The sequence below is a fragment of the Carassius carassius genome, chromosome 6 (genome assembly GCF_963082965.1).
Source record: "Carassius carassius chromosome 6, fCarCar2.1, whole genome shotgun sequence".
Classification (NCBI taxonomy): Eukaryota; Metazoa; Chordata; class Actinopteri; order Cypriniformes; family Cyprinidae; genus Carassius; species Carassius carassius.
In genome coordinates, this window is record NC_081760.1 from 25,439,180 (window position 1) to 25,458,133 (window position 18,954).

Genomic DNA, 18,954 nt, shown 5'->3' on the forward strand with positions numbered 1-18,954 from the left:
TGACTGAAGCAGTATGCAGGGACAACTATCTTATTAGGCTTAGGTGAGTGTAGTCATATTGGCTGAGCTATCTCTAACATCTACCCTCAGTTTCACAGACACTTTTTTTTTTTTTCTCATTAAGTTGACCAGTGAGTCCAAGAATGTAAAGATGAATGTAATGATTTGTTAAAGTAGATGAGACATGTCTAACCTGTATTGCATCATCCCTGAAAAGCTGTTTAGCTGGTGACCTCATAATATGGCAGGTGCTTTAAATCTCACTAAAGCTGTTCCTTTAAAAGGTCTTCTCTTTATGTTCAGCTAAGAGAATCACTGTGTGATGGCTTCATTTGGTGGGTCACTCTTGCATTCGATTAGATTACACAGGCCTGGAAAGCATTGGATTGTAATGGGCTGGTGAGCTGCTCAGGAGGCAGAACTTGAGTGCTTCAGAATGCTCTGCCAAAAATCTTTGCTATGAAATTTATTACTGGAATAAAGCATCCCCCACCCCCACAAATTCAGTAGAGGCTCATATTTTAAATTGTTGTGGTTTGTGAAGTCTAGGCATTTAATTTTTGATAACACATACCAAATATTTTTGTACAGAAAATTGCCTTCACCCCGAAAATACAATTCTGCCATTCTCGACTCACCTTCATGCCATTCCAAACCCATGTAACACAAAACATTCATTTTTAAAGAAAATTCTGGCACTTTTCCATATAATAGTTTTTCCATTTGAATAATGTATTGTATTACAAGTCTTTAAAAAAACATGCCGTGCATTTTGGTGTGTTCATTACTTGTAGATTTTCAACTCAACTGCAGACATTTTATTGATTATAAAAATAGCATGTTGACCGCATTTAATACCAAACTTCTCTGGTTTTTGCATGTCTTATCACATATCATAGTACCACATCTAATTTCTAATGGTGCTATAATTACTGTAAGAGCTACAGTGGGGGAGAACATTTTCAGTGAAGAGTTTTGTCAACTTCAGAAGATGTGTAAGATTTAATAAAGATTTCCATTACTACTTTTATGATAGTCTTTATTTATTTATTTATTTTTTTGTATTTTTAAGAGCTTGACAACCCCAGTCACCATTCATTTTCATTGATTGGAAAAGAGTGGCCATGGTATTCTTATAATATTATTATTATTTTTGAAGTTCCACAGAAAAGTCAGTTTTAAATCAACATGAGGGTGTCAATAAAGTCAGAATTGTATTCTATTTATTATTATTTTTACAATTTATTTATATATATATATATATATATATATATATATATATATAAATATATATATATATATATATATATATATACACACACACATATATACACGTGTGTGTGTGTGTGTGTGTGTGTGTGTATGACTTCAAAGTTTATGGACTTGAGGACACTCCCAAAAACTTCAAAAATATGTTTTGCTTTCTTTTTCTTTCTGAAGTGTCCTGTCAGCATGAGTGCGTGTGTTTGTTTATTTGCGTGCACACCCTTTCTCTGCTTCTGCCTTCAGTCAAACCAAGCCCCTCTGATTTAGTGGTCATGGTTTTTAAGGCATTCTGGGAGGGCCTGATTACCCATGCACAGGAAGTCAGAGGTGGGAGAGGTCCCTCCAGAGTTCCATGTAAAAAGACTGGTATTCTTGATAAAGACTCACTCGTGCTACACATAACAGACACATCCCTCTCGGATCTGCCCTGACTGCCATTGTAAACTGTATTTGAAAGGTAAGGCCTGTTGATTGCTTTAAGGTTTGACTCAGGATGGGCTGTCTAGGGTTATGGTGCTGGTGTTTGTAGCAAAGGATAATTTTGCGCCATGTTGTCTTGCTTTTGGCTGCTAATTTGTCTTAAAGTTTTGCTATGGTGCCATTCTGAATTGAGGAGGTTCAGGCTGTTTTCTTTCTGCTAAAGCAATTCACCCTTAGGTTGGCCTCTGGTGTTGATATTACTTTGTTACTGTGTATTTGAAAAGTATTTGAAAGTGTATGTAGGTAGTCGGTATTTGTAGGTATTCAAACAGGATTGATACCTGGAAAAACCAAATGGGAAGATTTTTTTATTTTCAGATATTGGATTTCTAACGTCTTATTGGAAGCATGGTGCATGAGACCGAGCAAAATATGTTGCAGACTACTTGGACAGAAAGAATCAAAATAGATTGATATATCATGGGTTCCACAAAGTTGTTAAGCAGCACAACATATATCAATGTCATATCAGCATCTTAAAATGTTTTCTGAAGGATCATGTTACACTGAAGACTGGAGTAATGGCTGCTGTAAATTCAGCACATTGTAAAATATATAAAATTACGTTTTTCATACATTTCATAATATTTCACAATATTTCTTTATTTTTACTGTGTTTTTGATCAAATAAATGCAGCCTTAATAAGAGACTACTTTCAATAACATGAAAAAAAACAAAAAAAAACAGACCCCACATTTTTTGAATGGTATAGTCTTCCTTGCATGAGAATGGAATGTTCCATAATTTAATGTATGTTGCATCATCATATCTGCTTCCAGTGCAGATTAGTTTTATGCGATTATGAGAATTTAACTGTAATCTGTCATTTAATTTTAATTACATTTATACATTACATGTACATTCATTTATAGAATTTCATTTACATAATTTGAGTTAATACTAACCAAATTTGATTTAAAAGCAGAATGTTCTGATAGCTTTGTGAAATTATGCTACTTGCCTGAATGAAACAAATAGCAGATGAACTGAATGTGACGCAGATTCACTCTCTGACAGCAGGTGGCGCTTATGGGACAGCATTTCCTTGGTTGCAGCTGTAAACAAAGCAGCGCTGCGCTGAAACACTGCTTTAATTTGAATTATACAGAGACAAGATAAAAATTAAATACCATCTAAACGTTTCAGTTCCCCTCAGAAATGCATTCATATTAACCCCCAAATAAATATTTAGAATTTTCTTCCAATAGTTTGTGCATCATGAACAGTGAGTGATCTGCCTGCTTCAGTATTTTTCTTTTTGTATCCGTTTTCAGCGCCTCTGGCCTGTATTAATGGGCATTTACAGACTTCATATTTTCACATAAATAACATTTTGGAAAAGGGTTCCATTGCAGTGCAGTTTGTGCAAGTCCAGAACAGAGATCGGCTGCAATAAAACTAAAATTGAACAGTTGCCGATGATCACGTAAATTCCAGGGGAAGCCCCTTTCACGCTGCACTTTGGACCCAGAAAATTGCAGGATCATTGCCGGATTGCCTTCTGTGTGAACGCCAACACGTCCTGGGAGTGATTCTGAGATCGATCCTGGCTCAGGGACCTAGTAACATTGCCGGGTTCAGTCCCGGAATGAGATCTGTGTGAACAAAAGCCAGAACAAATGCCGTGTCGTAGTGATGACGTTATTGTGCACTTTTTTTTTTACTGGGTGTTTTGAAGGCAGATCAACGTTCGCGACGAAAAAATATGTGTAAACCGTAATTAAGCAGAGAGATCAGGTATTTCCCCACTATCCGCGTTGAAGCGGAGATCGTTCGCCAGTTTAAAGGAATTCTAACGTGCCAAGCGTTTTCGACTCGTACATTATACGTCACATCTTGATGTCACGTGTCATTATGGGATCTTTAAGGGTTGTGTGTGAACGCACGCACATATTCCAGGAAATCACTGGCAGTGTGAAGGGGCCAAAATCGTGTTACTCTCTACACTGCACTCAACCTGAGGGATTCCTACACGTTCAGTCTTTCAAGAGACAATAAAAAATACATACCACAGGAACTGTATAATGGAAAATGTTAGTGGTTTTGAAACTGTGACATTTTAAAATCATGGTATACCTTGAAACCGATAATCGGCCCATGCCTAATCTGAAATATCCTGCCTCCTGACCCTCTAGACCAGTAGGATTTAGGGGCCTGTGTAGGAACTTGAACCACTTTTTGGTATTCAAAATGAGGAAATTTAAAGCTCAAAGTACTTCGGCCCTTCATCCGTGATCCTCTACGGTCTGCGCTTATTCACGACATAAGTATAGTTTGAAAGCTCTTTGGACATGGCTGTGCATGAGACGGAATGGAACGGAATGCGTAAAGTGAAGTATACCGAAACAAAGACCGAACAGGCTGCTATTCAATCATTGAGTAAGAAATAGAATGAGTTCCTGTTGGTTGTAGATTTTATTGACAGTATAGTTTTAGCTGTAAAAAAAAAAAACACAATGAAGCCTCAAACCAAAAACATCCAGAACAAAATGAAGATTTGTAGAGCAGGATATTTTATCAGTTTGAATGCAACAAGAAAGACCTTGAGAACTGTTCTCTTTGCTTGACCGATACTGTGTAGGTCTTTAATAGAAGAGTCTGCTCAACTATTCATTCGGCAAGGCCAGCCGTGCCTTTTAGAACATTGGCTTTGAAGTCATGGCAAGGATGCAAGATAAGGATAGTTAATCAAAGGTCTTCTCGTCCATGCCATGAGGAATGTGATGACGATGTATCAGTGTGACAGTAGGAGGTTGCAGCGCAACGCTTGCACATAAGTGGCCATCACTAATGGTGCATCGGTCTGACACAAATGCGGACGTTAAAATAAACGTTAATTTTTTGTTTTTATCACAGATAACAAAGGCTGATTTTCCAGAGCTATTGGAACAACACAAAAGGCCATTGTACATTCTCCTCCTAGTTTTCATCATGCGCCGTGTTAGCAAGGCCAGGGTGGCCAAAATCTCCTTACACTCCAGAGTGAAATGCCTTCAAGAACTGCATTGTTCCTCTACACCGCCTAGGGGACTTCAGAATGATTTGCATGGTTGTGGAATGGGGTTTGGTCTGATATTCAGAATGCTTTGTAGAGTTTCTAGAACTGTAATGCAACCTTAAACAACAGAAATGAAAAACAAATCCTTAATGTTATTTAAAAAATATTTGAAGACATTGTTTACTGCATTTTTGGCCAGTAAATGCAGTTTTTTAGTTTAGAATATTTTGTGATTTAGGATAGTGGTCAACTGTCTACATAGCTGTCCTACTTGACTGACATGGTACATATGAGCCTTAAAAGTTATGTAGAAAATTCTGTTTTCTCACCAGGTACTCAGGTTTTTCATGTTTAACCCACTATACTCTTGTCTTTCAAAACATTTATGACTTTTGAGAATTACATAAATATTAGTTTTCAAAAAGTTTGCTGCTAAACTGCTTTTAGATCTTTGTTTCAGTTGTTTCTGTGATGTACTGAAATATAATTACAAGCACTTCATACGTTTCAAAGGCTTTTATCGACAATTACATGACATTTATGCCAAGAGTCAGTATTTGCAGTGTTGGCCCTTCTTTTTCAGGACCTCTGCAATTCGACTGGGCATGCTCTCAATCAACTTCTGGGCCAAATCCTGACTGATAGCAACCCATTCTTTCATAATCACTTCTTGGAGTTTGTCAGAATTAGTGGGTTTTTGTTTGTCCACCCACCTCTTGAGGACTGACCACAAGTTCTTAATGGGATTAAGATCTGGGGAGTTTCCAGGCCATGGACCCAAAATTTCAACATTCTGGTCCCGAGCCACTTAGTTATCACTTTTGCCTTATGGCACGGTGCTCCATCGTGCTGGAAAATGCATTGTTCTTCACCAAACTGTTGTTGGATTGTTGGAAGAAATTGCTGTTGGAGGGTGTTTTGGTACCATTCTTTATTCATGGCTGTGTTTTTGGGCAGAATTGTGAGTGAGCCCACTCCCTTGGATGAGAAGCAACCCCACACATGAATGGTGTCAGGTTACTTTACTGTTGGCATGACACAGGACTGATGGTAGCGCTCACCTTTTCTTATCTGGACAAGCCTTTTTCCAGATGCCCCAAACAATCGGAAAGGGGCTTCATCGGAGAATATGACTTTGCTCCAGTCCTCAGCAGTCCATTCACTATACTTTCTGCAGAGGATTAATCTGTCCCTGAAGTTTTTTTTTGGAGAGAAGTGGCTTCTTTGCTGCCCTTCTTGACACCAGGCATCTTCCAAAAGTCTTTGCCTCACTGTGCGTGCAGATGCGCTCAAACCTGCCTGCTGCCATTCCTGAGCAAGCTCTGCACTGGTGGCACTCCAATCCCACAGCTGAATCCTCTTCAGGAGACGATCCTGACGCTTGCTGGACTTTCTAGGACGCCCTGAAGCCTTCTTTACAAGAATTGAGCCTCTTTCCTTGAAGTTCTTGATGATCCTATAAGTTGTTGATTTAGGTGCAATCTTAGTAGCCACAATATCCTTGCCTGTGAAGCCATTTTTATGCAACGCAATGATGGCTGCACGCGTTTCTTTGCAGGTCAACCATGGTTAACAATGGAAGAACAATGATTTTAAGCATCACCCTCCTTTTAACATGTCAAGTCTGCCATTCTAACCCAATCAGCCTGACATAATGATCTCCAGCCTTGTGCTCGTCAACATTCTCACCTGAGTTAACAAGACGATTACTGAAATGATCTCAGCAGGTCCTTTAATGACAGCAATGAAATGCAGTGGAAAGGTTTTTTTGGGATTAAGTTAATTTTCATGGCAAAGAAGGACTATGCAATTCATCTGATCACTTTTCATAACATTCTGGAGTATATGCAAATTGCTATTATAAAAACTTAAGCAGCAACTTTTCCAATTTCCAATATTTATGTAATTCTCAAAACTTTTGGCCACGACTGTACTGACATGTAAGGCATAATTCACTTAGAATGATTTGTGTCCATCTCGCTTCGACTCTTGAGTTTGACTTATTGTTTTTTTTTTTTATGTTTTGATCTTTAGACTTGAAGTGTAATGCACGTTGAGTGGAAGGACAGAAATCTGTCAGGTTTCATTAAAATATCTTAATTTGTGATTTGAAGATGAAAAACGTTACAGTGAGTAAATGATGACAGAATTTGTTTTTATTCTTTTTTTTGACAATTCTACACTTTTTAAGAAAATTCTGAAAAATGAGTTTGAGTTGAACACCAGAATTCACTGGAAGTTAATTATGTGTTACATATATTTTGTGGTGGTAAACAACTTCATTGATAAAAGCATAATGCAAAAATACTACTAGGGCTGCACGATTAATCGGAATTAAATCACAAAGGCGATACATCGTGAACAGGCAGAAGCTGCGATTGTCATGCATATCTTTCAGTGAAGCACGGTTCTGTGATCACTGGTAAATCTCCATCCGAAGGCCAGAGGGTGCTCTACTGCTGAAATTCCAAATTTATCCCGCAGAAGAAACCAGTAAATGCCTATAACGGTTACTGAATAAACAGAAGATTTAAAGGTACAATTTGTAAGATATTTGCAGTAAAATATCCAAAAACCACTAGGCTAGTGTTATATATTTTGTCCAGCTGATTACTAACAATATCTCTGTTTTCAACTACTTGTAAATTATGAGAACATTCCCATTCTAAACAGTGACACGGGGCAGTGCAGTCACCTGTCAATGACATTAGTTACCCTTTGTTACCGCCTTTACTGACGTAGAAACCACATGACAACTGTGTCGTGGACAAATGCGGAAGTAGTGTCTAGCGTCCAGCAAACCACTAGCTTGCTTCAAGCAGTTCATTATTTACTTCCTCTTGCACGTTTTATAGTGGATTGTGTTACTTATTTATGGAACATAATTACCGTTTACCATCTGCCGCTGGTTCTGTCAACAAGAACAGCTCCCGTAAACGTAAGCGTACGGGCCAACCAAACGAACCAAGAAGAGTTTGGGACAAGAGGAGAGAAAGAGCGAGGATTAATATCGGTGTTGCATTTTCTAGATGGGAGAGAGTTTCGCGACAAACTTCAGCTAGAAAGAGATGCCGATCTCGTTTGTTTTACTCGACAGGTGAGTTGTTTTGATTCGTATCTTTACAGAAAACGTATGCTATTATAACGATCAACAAGATTAGTATAATGGGGCGCCAAACGTGGGTCATCGCGTCTCTAGACCCGTGCGAGGACGCGTCTGATCCATAGTCTGATTGCGTCTTTGCATTGACTTTGTATGTAATCTACTCGCGCAAATCATTGAACTCGCGTTTGAAAATTATGACATCAAACACAACATTTATAAAACTTTACCTCAACCATTAAATCCATGATTTATCTTTCCATCTGATTGATGGCAGTCAGCGGTTGGGTTGAAGACAACAAATCCCATCATTCCATGCTCCTCCTTAGCATCATCAAACCACGTGATTGTTATTGTTTTGGTAGTGCGCCCTCTCGTGGCAGGTCCTACAACCTGTACCTTTAACTGCTTTCATTGATTCAGCTTGACTAATAAACACACGACTATGACAATATAGGGTTCATCTGAGTTTGCCTTATTATAATGTTTAGTATAATAAAGTATATAATAATGCAATGCTAATCAAAATAACCTTTATCACTGCTTAGTATACTATGAAATATGTTGCATGCCTTATTCTGTGTAAGAAACCACATCATCTCCCAGAAAGATTTATTTCAAACACTTGTCTGACATTATGAAGTGAGTTTGGAGTAAAAACATGCTATTATTAAATGTGGTATTTTCATGTACTTTCAGATGGAACAGCATTTACTACACAGAGCCATAGTTCACTGGCAAGTTATGCTGCTTTCACTATCGCAGTACGCTATCCTCGATGTCATTATTGCGTGTTTAAATCGTCTGGGATTAAGAATGTGATTTTGCGTAGCTTGTCAGTGAACTACGGCTCTGTGTAGTAAATGCTGCTCCATCTGAAAGCACGTGATGGAGATTTACTACTGATTATAGAACCAGCTTTACTGACAAGAGGCGCATGACGATCGTATTTGATTAATCGTGCAGCCCTACATACTACAGTTCAGAACAGCATAATACCACTGGCAAAATTGCTGATCTAATGATTCTTTAAAGTTTATGTGCCCATATCCTGTTATAAACATATTTACATGAATCATTGTGTTTGCTAGACAGGATTAAACAATCAACCTTATGGTTTCTTGGAAGTGGCTAGTTGTGGGCCCAAATCATGTTGACGCTTATTTGAAACAGTATGTGGAAAATGGGAGAAATGAGAAGTCAAATCTACTGCTCTCAGTTCTCTTTTCTTGTCTTTTTAGTTTCTGAAGGAGGAAATAACAAGAACCAGTATACCACTTACAATTGTGAACTTTCAGTCCTTAGGTAAAATCCTAGAGAAGTGCTAGCTAGTTGCTGTACAGAGTTCTTTTAGTAGTTTTAGTTTTTGATAGTTCATAGTTCAAACTACTGTTGTCAAAAGACCCAGTACTTCGGTACCAAGTCGGTACTAAAAAAATGAAAATGTCACTGTACCAGGTTTCTGTAAGTACCGGTGGTACCGAGGACCCTTTCAAACCCGGTTCTGGATGCATACAGCGCTATGATTTCCGCGAAGCAGAAAACGCGGACGGAATCTCAAAATCCAGTCATGAAAATGAAACTTACATTTTAATATGGACAGTCACGGAATTTGTCAAAGTTAGCATAAATTAATCAAATCAAATCTCCATATGGACCAGTATCTGTAAATGTTAAGCCGCAAAAGTTGGTTGAAATCTGCATCCTGCATGTTCTGCGTGCATGTCTCTGTGTGAATGAATGAATTGTTTGTTTACTACATAGACTGAAGCGCATGACGCTTGCAATAATGAGGACATACAACATCACCAGAACTGTTCTGAGTCACTTCACAAGCATTTTACCGTTTCATTTGAGTAAAACCAGTGTCAATTTAAAGGTATTCACGGAAAACCGTCAAAACAGCCTCTACATTGCGAGTAAATCACTTGCATATGTGAATACATTTTACTCAGGGCGAGTAAATTATGTCTATTGTTAGCCATTGGCTAATAAATTCTTAGATTTTACTTGCCAGTGTGTGTGTGTTCGAGGCTATTATAAGATTGGCGCAGATATATTTTCACTCGCTGAACACTGACTGAGCGCTGCAGAGTTTTCTCTCCATCAAACGATCTGTACTTTTCAATTCATCTCAATGGACACACAGTACACCTGTATTTGCCTCTTTTACTGTCTATGGTATTTGCCAAACTGTAAACTCTGTCTGTGTGAAGGAGCACGACTCGCCGTCGCTTTGCTGATAGCTCTGTTTCTCACACATGCAAAGAGAGAGAGCGAGAGTCTTACCACGCTGAATCGACATGCTACAAGTAAACTATATTCTTTGTTGTCTTCTCCTGTCAAAATAATGTAGTTCATTTAGAATTATTAATATTTTCGAACAAGCAGAAGATATGCCGGTTTCTCCGGTAGTGGGCGGAGCTAATGCGCAAATGTCAATTTCATTGGCTGGCGCTCATCTTTTACCGTCCCTGTTTTGATTTCCGCAAATCAGTTCGACCGAACGCAGACAACGTGATTAATATTCATGAAGCCAGCATCTCATCAATCCATAGTGCATTGTATATTGTTAGTATGGTGGTAGAATTAGTAGTGTTATTATCTTTTAATAATAATTATTATAATCTATTACTATTTTTTTTTTTTTTTTACAGAAACCCTCAATGAACAAAAATATCTTAAGCATCACCACCAGTCTTAAGTTCAGATAAATGACAAATATGCATCGATTACAAATTCATTTTTACATAAAGGCATTGTGCTAGAAATATTACTATTATTTTGTAAAATGTATGTGATACTGCTACTACTGTTAATTAAAAATTAATCACACAATATTCCATGTTTTAATTTTAATAGCAAATCCCCTTTATTTACCAAAAAATAAAATGTGTTTAAATTTCATAAATTAAAAGACAAATTAAATTTGGGTGAAACTTGTTTACTGTTTTTCATAATTGTTACTTGTAGAAGAACTTTAAACACAATTGTAAATAAGTATAAAGAATGGCATTGGTTTTATGTTTAGTGATAAAAAGCTATTTTTTTTTAATTAGCATATTTCTGTGTTTTGCTTTGGTACCGAAATTGGTACCGAGAACCGTGGATTTTCACTGGTATCGGTACCGAATACTGAAATTTTGGTACCATGACAACTCTAGTTCAAACTATGCTTATCACCGAACTCAGCACAGTACAACAGGCTTTTCTGACTAAGAAAGCTTAAAACCACCTAACAATACTTTAGAAACTGACATGACCTGTATCCCTTTCGATTTTGTCAAGCTAACATTGGAAAGTCTGTCATGACAAGCTTTGCTTTTCATCTTATTTTTTTTTCAATCATGTTTTTAAGTAGCTAGTCATATGTTCAGTTTTAGAACGAAATTAGGAAAACTTATTGCTGAGCCCAACAAAGGGCTATCAAGCAAAAAGTTGGTTTGCACTGTTCTTATTCCAGTACATGCATTTGAGATCATCACAGAGCAAGACTTGTTTTGAAAGGCAAATGTTACATCAAAGACATACTTCTGTGTAAACCATTTTAAAACCAGCCTGTGGTGTTAATGTTTTTTTCTCATGTTGTTTCTGGCTTTTCTTAAGAGTTTCTAACAGTATGTTTTGTATCACAACATTGTAATAGAAACATTGCAATAAAAAAATCTGACACTCTGTTTTAAAGTGAATTCCTCAAATGAAACGTTAAGTCAAATGAGTAACATGTGTCTTAAAAGCAAACGTTTATGTAGAATTATTAAAAGTATTTTGTCTTAAGCAGAGCTCAACAATAAGGATTCAAGAGTGAGAAAATGTGCAAGTTTGTGGCACTTAAGTTGTCATATTACCTTTTAATGCAGTTTTGCATTGTTGTGTGTGTGTGTGTTTATATTTATGTATGTAGCAAAACATATACATACATAAAAACAACTCTTAAATAAATAATTTTGTTGTTTTGAGAAAATGTTGCCAGTCCTTTTCTCTTGCCAATAGTATTACTGGTCTCACTACAAAAAACAAAACAAAAAGACTGACCATAGAATGAGATTATACATCGTCATTATATACATTATATATCGTCATTACAGAGTTAGGAAACCAGGCTGTTTTGTAGTTTCATGCTGTCACTAGAGAGCGTGAGTTGGAAGATGAACAAACAAGTGGCAGGTGTGACCCAACCTGGGCTTTGCCCTGACATGTAGTTGACAGCGTGTTGTTGGCAGAAAGGCATCCCGACACACCCCTCTTGACACTGGAGCATTTCAGCTGCAGCATTTGCATACTTGCACATGCTCTCATAGCTTGTTAGTGGCCGAGCACAAATAGTCCGAGGACCCTCTTGGAATTGTTGTTCTTCTTCTCCGTCTCCTTCTCCTTCTCCATGTAAGTGAATCACATTTTTGAGGGCCTAAACATGCTCAAACTCACTAAACTTTGCTCACGCATCAGAACTGGTAAAAAAAATTACATCTCATATGGGTTTCAGAATTGGTCTTAAAGTCCTAAATGCAACAGTAAGTCAGCCATTTTGAATTTCCTGTACAATTTTTTTTTTGCAATTTTGGGCCTCGTATTTAACAAACTTCTCCTACAGTTTTAATCGGATTATCGTCAGATTTGGTGAGTGTTTGCGATGCTAAATTGCAAAGATCTTGAGATGTCATTGAAGGTTGTGTCCATAGCTAACAATGTCTGATCTGCCACTGAAGACATCTAAAGGCCAATATTCAGTTATAAGCGCCACCTGTTGGCAACCGGATATGTCATGTTTTACACTAACTCAAACATAGCATGTTCAATCTGCACCAGACTTCATGTTTGATAAAAGTCATTGCCTAAAGACATCTACATGCCAATATTCAGTTATAGTCATAGCGCCACCAGCTGGCAGCAGGAAGTTTGGCACATATAAATGACTTTGACATATTCCTCCTATGTTTACCACTTTAAATGCATATTGCCCAACATTCACTATTTTCCTAAGGCCACCGGGTGGAGGTGGCTCCAGGTGCGAGGACCCTTTCAATGCTGCTTGCAGCTTTAATTATTTCTGTGACCAAGCCTGATACCCCACTCTTCCTCTTATCTCCCACATCTGTCCTGGTTTGACAAACTCTGACACACTGACCGCAAGCCACTGCACCATTAGTCCACACATATACATCATTGTATTTGCTGGAGGTCATTCATGTGGTGCTATCATGTTAGATCTCATTTTTCTGTTTAATGAGTGCAAAACAACTTCGTTCTGCCAATCAAAATCCATTTAAATGAATCATCTTTGCATGTGGCTTAGTTGGCACTGACATCCATGTTTACTGTCCATGGAATGACCTAAAGAAAGGGCTGTAGCATAACGAGATGGATGGGAATTAAGAGAATGATGTCATGCAGAGAGCTAGTGGATTGGTGAGGGGGAGGTGCCCACATGTGTCTTCATTAGTTCAGGTCTGGGCAGGCCAGTTCTATTATTATGCACTTAGCCGCCATCCCGTCGGTTACTAGCCTTTTAACCCAAACACACAGGGCTGTTTCCTCATGTTACTTAGGGTGGTGGTAAAAAGGAGTTGGTTAGCTTCAGTCCTATTAAGGTGTGACCAATGATAAATTTAAATATTGATTAATCAGCATTAATTTTGCGTCACTGCAGGGTATGGCTACATGCTAGTCTTCTAATCTGTTTGTAGTAGATTGAAGATATGTGATTTATAATGTTATTTATTAAAAAAAGAAACATCCACAAAGTGGTAGTTAGCATCAGATATACCTAGGACCCAATATAACAATCAATCAGTTAATAAAATAAGTGACAATAGGTAACATATCATAAACGCAAACAAAAAACAGAGCAGTGGCTTTAAACAAAACAGCAGCTTTTTACAATAGGGCTGCACGTAATAGTCGACTAACTTTTAGTCGATAAAAAAAAAAAACACTATCCATGGGAAGTGGCGAAGTCATGTAGTCCGTGACAGACAGATTATTAACAGCTGGTCTATGTGGTAGTTACACTACATCGGACATCCAAACGTTTGTTTCGTTCGTCAACCTCAAAAGTGGCTTACCATCTGACATGGCTGCTCGCTTTATGGTTAAACTGAATGACTTTTAACTGTCTTTTACGTTAAATCGACTAAATTGGTGTCTGCTTTAGCAAAAATGATATTTCTCCGCATGTATCCTTTACATTTGTCTATAAACGCACCCATCAAGTAGCTGTCCTGTAAAGTGCACACTATGGGTCTCGCACACATGATATGTGGTGCTCTTCACTGTACAGTCAAGATGGAGTGGCTTTGGCAGGCAGATGCAAACATGTCATGGTTATTCCGTCTCGGAACGATCTCACACTTACAAATGATCCAACTGTCAGTTCTCACACGGTCTTCGGCTCTGATCTCCTTAGAAACCACTGATCTAATTAGTGTTCTCTTCTAGCGCTCACAAACACTAAACCATCTCATCTTACTGGTATGTGATATTTCAGTCAGGACCACTCTGTTTGATTAAGATTTTTGTAGAGGTCCTGAACATTATTTGGTGGCAGGCTTTACTCTGAAGGATACAGATTCTGTGCTTATTAGGCAGATTATCTATTAATAAATACTCTGTTTTGCAGGTTCCTTGCACTGTAGTATGTTAAGACCTCAAAATGCTTTTATATGGAGTGAATTTTGTGCCAATATTCATCAAACAAATCCAGTGTTTTGCAAATAAACACAATCTGCTTTGCTTAGAAAAACTCGACTTTCAAACAAAAGCAAAGTGATTTGCAAATACAAAACTCTGTTTGAGAGAAAATGCAGAAGTATGGACAAAGTGTTACCATTTGTTGAATGGCAGCTTTACTACAAATACCATGGTATTTATTTACTAAAACCATAGTTAATTTTCGTAAGGGATTTTATTGTTTAGATTATATTTCAGTACATTTATACAGCTGAATCACAATAAAGGTTAACTTAAACTAGTTTTTAGTTGATAATAGTAGCCTATTTTTAGAATTAGACTAGTCTACTCCTTTCAGTAGTAGCAGAATGAAACATTGTAATATGGTCGCTTTGTGAAAACATCTAAATGGTTAATTATAGAAAAGACAGAAACTTACCTGTTCCCCAATCATGTTGGTCTGCTGTACTCCCTGTTTCGGGTCTCGGGAGACTAGGGTAAATTTTCCGACAGCTTCATCTGCTGTTTTTGGAAAAGGGCGTTGCTCAACTGCATTTGTGAGAAAATCAAGCCAAGTTTCCTCATAAAAAAAAAAAGGCAAATGAGTCTCACAGTTGTAAAACACTTTGTCCATACCTCTGCATCTTCTCTCAGTTTTGTATTTGCAAATTACTTTGCATTTGTTTGAAAGTCGAGTTTTTCTTTGCAAAGCAGATTGTGTTTATTTACAAAACACTGGATTTCTTTGATGAATATTGGCACAAAATTCACTCCATACATTTACCACAGTGTACAATTTGTAAAGTAATACATTTTGAAGTTTGCATCACATAATCTGCTCCATATGTATGATATGGTAAACTTGCTTGGTAGCTCAGCTGGTTAGACTTGCACCTGTGATGCTAAGCACTCTTATGCTTGTGCATTTTGTAAAACACTGAGACTCGTAGAAGTGAGATAAAATGGCATTGCTTCAGAAGATGTGTTGTAATCTCACGTTTGTCTTTGTTTATACTGTCGGATGGGGTTAATGTAGGTGGTTACATTATTGTCAAGTGCAATAGAGCACATTTCATTCCCAAACTACCGTGATGCATACAACAAACAATGTATCAATGTATAAAAAATCGAATGTGATTTCCATGCGCATCTCATCAGTAAAGACGCTCCTGTATTTAGAAGTATATCTCCAGCATGTGCGTTTAGATCAGGGTTGCCAGGCTTTCACAACAAATCCTGCTCAGTTGCTTCTCAAAACTAGTCCAATCGCGTTTCCAGGAGGTTCCCCGATAAAAATTGCTTCCCGGGATTAAAATATAAGTTTTTTGGAAGGGTTGCCTTGGTAAAATTCGCATTTTAGGGGCTAAATATCACGTTCAATCTACACAAAATAGATTTCAAAATCGCAGGCGATTCTTTGTCTATTTTGAAAGCGATTTTGTGTTGTCGGTAGACTACGGCTCTGTGTAGTAAATGCTGCTCCACCTGAACCAGTGTTGCCAAGTCTGCGGTTGTTTTTCATGTCCGCGGGTTGAAGCAACCCCAATACCAATAACGTGATATTTAGCGCCTAAAATGCAAATTTTACCTAGGCAACCCTTCCAAAAAACGTATATTTAACCCCGGGAAGGAATTTTTATCGGGTAACCTCCTGAAAACGCGCATGGGCTAGTTTTGGACTAGTTTTGAGAAGCAACTGGTCAGGATTTGTTGTGAAAACCTGGCAACCCTGATCTGAACGCACATGCTGGAGATATACTTCTAATTACAAGAGCATCTTTACTGATGAGATAATGAATCGCATTCGATTTATTGCACAGCCCTAATATTTATCTGCAATCTTACATCTTTCCTCTATTTTAACAGTCTTCCTCTATTTTAAGATATCTCGCTTCCAAGTCTTTCAAATTCGTTATTTCTGAGTGATGTATTTATTTTCCTGCTTAAATGATCTATATTCAAATTCTGCAAAAATTTTGGACCTTTCAGTGTTGCATTCAAAATCACATATTCCAAAAAAAGCGTAATAATTTCAAACAACAACGATGATGAGAACAGTAGAAGAGGATGCTGAGAAGTGGAGAAGCAAAACACTTTACATGTCTATGTGTTTCAGAAAGCCCAATATGATTGTGCACCTCATCTAAAATGCGGTGCAGAGTAATGCGCTTGGAATTTCATGCATGAGAAAAAGGAATGCTGATGCATTGACTGTCTATGAGAGTCGTGCCATTTTGCAATGACAGCAACAGCTTGTGGTCTCACATTGCTTGACATTTTTTATAATTTCTTTCTATTTTTTTTTCCCATTGCTGCGTTTGATTACGTCAATTATCTGCAGAGAGACTGACCAGTCAGTGATTCAGTTCGGATGGCATTCCCCTATATTTTGTCCCTCAATGGCATCTCTGTTAAGTCAAGACAGTGACACTGTGGCACTATGCCTCTGTATGCATCACACTTGTGTGTGTGTGTGTGCGTGAGGCGGACAGCTGCTGCCACACTTGGAGGGGCCTCTTCAATTTCGTCCCACCCTGTCCCCACTCCCTCTCCTTCCTTATACACAAACGTTCATTTTACGTACTACTTCTGGAGCTGAACTATTTTTCGGGATGTAGACTCGATCTTGAAACTCTGTAGAAGTGTAAGGGACTTTTGGATGCCTGCAGGATTTAAAGGTGACCAACTGGCCATTGTTCTTTGAGAAACGGAGCATCTCACATGCACTTCTCCTCAGATCAGTCTTAATTTAAGAGTCTTTGGCTTCATGTGCTCTTGCAGGCTTACTGACATTAAACAAAATGGAACAGGCAGTTACCACAGGTGGCTAAACACTACACTCTCTGTGCCTGCACTGGATTCAGGAGCTGGGACTCAAGGTAGGATTGATGTATTACAAAACCAGAGCAGGATGGCTGGATTGGTGTCATGTGGGAGTTTTTTTAACTGTACTGACAAAGGCGAGTGTGTCGATTTAGATGCTAGTGTTGTGCAGGTGAGAGAGAGAGAGAGTGTTCACAAACTGGAGAGTGATGTTTATGGCTCATTAAGCTTGGCCACTTTACTCCAAAATTACGACACTGCTTCTCCAAAAGTATACAAGTTTGACATTTCTATCCCCTTCAGATTTCTCTACTGCAGCAGCCAGAATCAGAAGCTGTTTAAGTCTATTCTAATATATATGTCCAAAATGAATAAATATTAATACCAAAAAAAAAAAATCTAGTTTAAAATGCATGTGCCAAGTTTTAGAAATGTAATCTTTGTATTCGTGTTGGTTTCAAATGTATATGTAGGCCTGTCACGATTACAAATTTTGCTGGACGATAAATTGTCCAAGAAATTATCGCAATAAACGATAATATTGTCGTTCTAAGACCATTTTTAACTAATACAATGATAATGGCATAAAAACGCAGGTACACCTTTTCAAAGATCAATAAACTTTTATTTTATTCTATGGCAGATTCAGAGCCAGAAATACCAACATGTTGGTACAACAAATTTATTAATTTTGTATGTTATATTATGTTTATATGCCAGTTAGGGATGCTCATATAGTTTAACCATTAACTGAAAGTTAACATTTTGACCGATTAAGGGGCCGTTTACATATCACATCTTTGTTTGTGCTCAAGTTTGTTATTGTGCCGTATGCGCGCTCATAATGGAAGAGACGCGGTGCGACCATAGACTGTATAAAAACATGGACGTAGTGTCCGTGACGTCACCCGTAGTCTCCTGAAGTGTGTTTTTGAAGCCTAAAGTGTGTAGAGCGGGCCGTCGCCATCTTGGAAACGCGTCACCGCGCGGCTCTCCCGGACAATCAAAAATGGGCAAAAAGACAGGAGCTAGTTGCTGTAGCCACACCCACCTAGCGTGACGGCAGTGTCAGCAGCGGCAATTCACCTGTAACTCAAGTGGCTACGCCCTTAATTATGCAGAACTTTAAGTCTTAATATAATTTAAACGGATGAGTTATAAAAAGATTCACCCCCCTCACAGTTGTCATGAAGGGCAAAATTAGCTATTTAGACCAAAATCATTTTTTGAACCAGGCTGTAAACATGTTTTTTCCTGCTGTAAAGTTGGGCATTTTAACATGGGGAGTCTATGGGACTGACTCCCTTTTGCAGCCAGCCTCAAGCGGCCAGTCGATGATTTGCAGTTTTAGTCACTTCCTTATTGGCCTCACGAGAGAGAGCGGGAGGTTGGCGCTCGGGTGCGACGCGCATGTTTTTTCCAGGCGCATCCGCACCACATCTAGTTAAAAACATCTCAGCTGTTCAGAATGACACAAGCGGAGTAATTTTACTTTTCTTTCAAAAATAAATCTTGTAGCAGAATTACAGCAAGGGTTTTTCAGTGGTGGAAATCCATTACTGAAATTCCCTTGTTGTAACTGAGATCGCAGCTGATGGATGCCTAGCAACGACA

The 18,954-nt window shown here is 38.2% G+C and overlaps 1 protein-coding gene across 5 annotated transcripts in view; it reads left to right on the forward strand.

Moving 5' to 3' along the window:
- LOC132142537 (GRB2-associated-binding protein 1-like) overlaps positions 1-18,954 on the forward strand; it is an 87,161-nt gene that overhangs the window by 33,557 nt on the left and 34,650 nt on the right. The window contains exon 1 of one of the 5 annotated variants that reach the window (XM_059552488.1): positions 1,612-1,723. The exons of the other annotated variants lie outside the window; for them this stretch is intronic. The gene's annotated coding sequence lies outside the window, so the exon portion shown is untranslated. Of the gene's footprint in view, positions 1-1,611; positions 1,724-18,954 lie in introns of those variants that run through there. 5 annotated transcript variants of the gene reach the window in all.